Consider the following 5826-nt stretch of genomic DNA (forward strand, 5'->3'; position numbering starts at 1 on the left):
GCTAATATCTCTGATTACTGTTGGCTTAGTCATGCTTCATCTGTTGTGATTCAAGCACAAACTGATGATATGCCAAAGGCTTAGAAGTGACCAGAAAAAAAATTCTAAACAGACCCAGCAAAGCTGACTCATTTCTTTTATGTGGATCTGTAAGATGACATGTGCTTTTATTTGAGTGCTTTTCTCAATTTCTGCTGGGATATTTTACTTTGCTTTTGAATTTATTTATGTCCAATCATCATTCAGTTCAATTGCTAGTAAATAATCCAAGTGTATATACTATACTATTTTTCCACCACCGTGATTTACAAAATAGTTCATGGTGATTTCTTACAGGCATCAATATTCCAATGCCAATCCCACCACCACCATCATCTTCTCTCCACCATTGTCTTTAATTTCTTAATCACCCTCAAGCCTGCTCCTGATGAAAGCCCACAGGAATTTATTTTATATTTCTTGTTACCACTAAATGACTAATGGAATGATAAAAAATAATTTAGTAAAAGAAAACTTGTAAAGATTGTTGTATTTCACCATGAAGACTTTAAGTCCTGGTCTGGGAACTTACTGTTGTTGCAAGATAAGCCTTCTCTGTTAATATTTTTGTTAGTCAAGATTAGTTGGTTTCTTACATTTCCATCGATTTGGTGTGCTACTACTGGGATGAAAATATTGTAGAGTTTGCCTCTAGAAAAGCCAGAATATTTAACTGGGCATTCAGGCTGAAGGCTTGGCGGCAGCTGTTGGGGTGTGAGTGCAGCTGCTAAAGCTTTGGTTGAGCAGGAACTTAGCTTGCACCCTTCCCAAAATCGCCCTCTAGATCTCAGCCAGGACCACATATCCAATAAATTTTTGGAGCTAATTGATCTTTTTTTGAGATTTATTTATGACTCTCTGGAACAAGGAAGGTAGATGAACTTACATGGCTGTGATGGTGGGACATGGATCTCTACACTGTATCCTGAAGAAGGGCTGGAGGGATAGCACAGCGGTAGGGCGTTTGCCTTGCAAGCTGACAGCCCGGCTGAGCCAGGTTCGATTCCTCCGCCTCTCTTGGAGAGCCCGGCAAGCTACTGAGAGTATTTCGCCCGCACGGCAAAGCCTGACAAGCTACCCATGATGTACTCCATATGCCAAACACAGTAACAACAAGTCTCACAATGGAGACATTACTGGGCCCACTTGAGCAATTCGATGAACAATGGAACACTACACAGTGCTACAGTGCAATGCTACTCTACAGACAGAGATGTTGGGGGAGAGAGAGGCAGAAGGACATGGGGAGAGAGAATACAATGAATACAAGAGTTCACTATATAGTTCAGTTGCAAGAGGGAACTAGAATTCACTACTTTTGATTATTCACAATAAGTCATAATTATTCACAATAAGTCACATACAAATAATTGTATATGCATTTTACAAATTTTAGAACACTACTCTATTTATTATTATAATGTTTTGTTTTGGGACCACAGCTAGCAGTGGTTCTACTCCTTCCTTAGTGCTCAGAAGTCTCTCCCTGTGATGCTGAGACACCAAGTGGTACCAAGGACTAAACTAAGCATTCAAAGCATGTGCTCCCAATCTTTGAGTCATTTACCAGGAAAAGGAAACACTGTAGATTATTACATTTGCTCTTCAAAAACATTCCATGAAGAATATTTTTTAAAATGCTAATAAAGTTTTCTCATGGAGGGGAATTGAATTTATTTACATAATTATTCTTACATAAATAACTTTCTAATACACATGAAATATGTTTTTGAAAAGGAAACATTTAAGAAATAGACAAAGAGGAAAGGATGAATGAAATAGAAAAAAATGTATGCGATAGATCTAGCTAATAGCACTAAGCATTCATATTTTTTTGTTGCTGTTGTTATGTTTTTTTGCCATACCTTGAATTACTCAAGAATTACTCCTGGGTCGGCTTGGGGAACCATGTGGGATGCTGAGGATCAAACCCAGTTCAGTTGCATGCAAAGCAAACGCTCTCCTGGCTATGCTGTCTGGCCCAGGAACTCATTATTTGGGGGATGGTAAAATGTTATTTTACTTACCCATTTTATTAATTATGGAATTTTTATGTTTTTAAAGGTTTTATTAAAGCACCATGATTTTCAAAGTTTGTTGGGGAACAGTTTTTCCCCAACCTGCCCAGACATGTTGCGTACCAGCTCCAGACAGACGTGGGGTGAAGGATGAAAGAGAAACACGGAGAAACCACTAAGGGAGGCAGCTAATGGATGCTCACTTTATTGCCAAAGACACACAAATTTTATAGAGGGTCTAGGCTTAAGAGAATGGTTCAATCACATAAAGTTTAGCATTACTGATCTATCACCTTTCCAACTCTGCTTTGCTGGGGCCCAATCCCAGTTAGGGCTAGATGCTTCAGTTAGGAACAATATAGGTGGCAATTCTTGGGGGCTTGGGTGAGACTTAAGACTGGATACCTGGTGCTAGTAAAATGTGCCCAGACAACTCCCTGCCGGGTCGAGATGCAAAGACAGGTCTTATCTGCTATGCAGGGACAGATCTTATCTGGTGCCTGTTTCTATGCTTCACATCTCGCCCTTTTTATTTAAAGTCAAAGCCTTAATAATAGGGAGATCATAAAAAGTTAACCCCAATTAAAGGTGCATTCACTTCCTCATCCCCTTAGCTAGTAATTTATTGAAAGTATCATATTAAATTGACTGAACACAGCAAGAGATATATTAAGCTTAAAGGTGGCTCCTCTTGGGACATTTTATATCAGAACACAGTCCTCAGGCCAGATTAATCCTTCCCAAACCTAAGGGTCTTTGTTCATTGACTTCTCTTAGGGTCATGACAGAACTCGTCCATAACCATGCTCTTAATTTACTATTCCTATTTCAGTGCCAGGGTACATGAAGTTTGCCCTGGGTTGATCCATTTCTTTCGTCGGGACCCTGCCTTTGGGTGATAGAAACTAAGGGCAACGGAGGCTTAAGTCAGGTAAATGAATGCCCACTAGTGGATATCATCTGGAGTCAATTAACTCCCAAGTCACAAAAGCATAGCATCAACTGTCTTCCTGTGTCTATACAAAAGGACACTGCTCTGAAGTAAACTATGCAAAAGGACATAAGAGAAAGAGAAAAACAATATATGGACACCCATATATTACAGTTGAGAGTTGCCATGTGTAGGAAAATTGATTTTTAGGGGCTCATGTTACTGAACTGTAAATTGATGGACCAATACCCGAGTCATTCCCCGGAGATATGTTTGAACAAGACTAAGTAAGCAAGGAGCCATGGCTAATAAACAGAGGACCACAATAAAGGTGTAAGAAAGGCAAATATCCAAGGTGGGCTAGAGGCAATAGTCTAGAGGACTACAAGAGGGAGTGGTCATTGAAGCATTCCCTAAGATTATCATGAATTGTGATCATATTCTTGATATTATCCTCAACTATCCCAGGTTCATTAATAAAATAACAAAATTGTTCTCAAGAAGCACACAGACACTCCTCTTTTGTCTGCTGTTATTAAGTTCAGTGCTTTCCAATTTTGAAGAACAACATCAGCCAGGAAATTAATCTGGCATTGAAGTTGGTTGGCGAAGTCTTGGACTGTCAGGAACTGTCAGCGAGGGCACTGGAGGGTAGTCCTACTGGGACAGGTAGTCCGAAGGCAGACAGAGAGGCAGGAAAATTGCTCTCTTCTGTCAGGGTCTGGGCAGGAGCCAGGAGTCGGTGAGTTCACCTAAACTGTAGAGAGTAAGCTGGGGGACAATAGTAGTTAAGGAAGGAAAAAACAGGGATTTACTGAAGGAGGTGGAACAGCTGAGAAAAGGCAGAGGGAAAGAAAGAAAATGGAGGGCTGGACAGCTGCCTCTGTTCTGTTATAGGGTCAAAGGGGCTGTTTTTCAGCTGATTGAATTTGTAAAGTGGCTCACGATTTTTGTTTTATTTTGTTTTGTTTTGAAGCTAGTCTGGAATTCCAGCAGGAAAGCCTGCTATCTTTACAGCATTTATCAGGGCACAATGTTATAGCGTCAGACAATCAGGCTGACATCTGAGATTAACCCACTATCAATTCTTTGCTAAATTGCTCTAAAAATTTTAGTTATCAAGAGCCTCAGAGATAAAATAAAATACTGGTAGGATAAGTTTTGCAACGAATATTGTAACTCTAGAAAATCGTGTTCTAAACTAAACTATTTTATCTATTATCCTGTTTTTATGTTTTTTCCAGTAAGACATTTAGATTGAGAATTTTAATTTCTCTGTAATCTCAATATTCTTGTCTAAAAAGTTAAATCACTGGGTTGCACATCACTGTGGCCTCTTCTGATGATACTGATTGCCCAGGTCTAAGGATTTCTAATTCTTATTTTAACCTGTCTCTAGTATTTGAGTGTTCCACACAGACAGACAGACAGAAGGATAACAGACTGACTACAAACACCACAGGTACATGTGTACACATATATACTTGATCGATCAATCTGACCCTTCAAGAATGGCAGAGAAAAGACTGATGGACTGAGAAAGGAAGGGACAGTCCCCAGGACAAAGTTAGCCCTGTTGGCAGATTAGAAACCTTGTCTCTCATTTCCCAGCCTGACCAGCCTGTTTCCTGCTTGTGAAAAATGGATAAGAAAATGCTTTGGTTAATATAAAGCCAGCAAGCCAAATCGTGGCAGAGTAAAACTAGGGACAGAGAATAGCAGGGGGAGGGAAGCCTTTTTGGCCAATAAGCTACACCTTTGTTTCTGGGAACTTGAGGTTGCTCCAGGTGATGTCACCTCAGTATGTCCTTCCTCTTCTTTAGTAGGTGGCATTCCTGTAGCATGAGTTGACTCTTTCGCTTGATCTGAGGGGAGGAACCCTGTGTAGCAAGCTGGAACCCAAACTGGCTTGAGGTAGAACAGAAATAAATCCCCCTCCCCTTGAATGTAATTGTGGGCTGGAACCTTATTAACAATTGGAATGGAAAAGGCAAAACATTTGTAATCATCAGGGTGAAGTGGAATGGAGAAGAAACAGTACTTAATATCTATGGCCAAAACTGGGAGACCCACTGGAATTGCGGTTAACAGTGGAAGTTCTCTTTTGAGGTGTTCCTCATATTATCATGGTTTTGTTTATTTCCCTTAAATCATGAAGCAGTCTCCATTTTTTCAGATCACAAAAATAGGAGTATTCCATGGACTCCTGCTGCAAGCTGGGCCTGAATTAGCTCTTTTAGGACCTCAAATTTCTCTGAAGGGAAGGGCACTACTCAACCCAGACCAGGTAGGAGGAGTGCCAGCCTAGGGCGGGAGTAATGACCTTTTCAGCAGTGGCCTGAGCTGTAGGGAATGCTTCCCATTGAAGGAAAAGAGAGCCTGGCAGAACAGACCCCACAACATCCTGGCAATCATGAGGAGTGTTAAGCGATAGAGAAATGGTATACAGATCAATTTGGTACAAGGGGCCCTAATGACATCCTTCTTAATGGCAATATGGAGATGCTTAAGTTCCTTAGAAGAATAGGGGGTCCACATGTGCACTGGATAAAGAGAGGTTGAATTCTGCAGGGCTGCAAAGTTTACACTGGACGGCTCAGGAACTGGATACGGGGACAGGGTTGGGGAGTGGGAATTGATGGCAGGGGCTGAATAAGGGAATTAGTGGACAAAGGATCAGGACAAAGGAGCGCCTGGGGTGTCTGTCCTCCTGAGGATGTATCTGAGGTCTCCTGTGGAGATCCCACTTCCACAAAAGACCTAAGGCACTGGCGAAGGGCTGAAAGAATGGCAAACATTTCAGGGGAAATACTTAATTATCTCTCACCTGAGCCCTAG

This window comes from Sorex fumeus, unplaced genomic scaffold (assembly GCF_029834395.1).
Source record: "Sorex fumeus unplaced genomic scaffold, SorFum_2.1 ptg000046l, whole genome shotgun sequence".
Lineage (NCBI taxonomy): Eukaryota > Metazoa > Chordata > Mammalia > Eulipotyphla > Soricidae > Sorex > Sorex fumeus.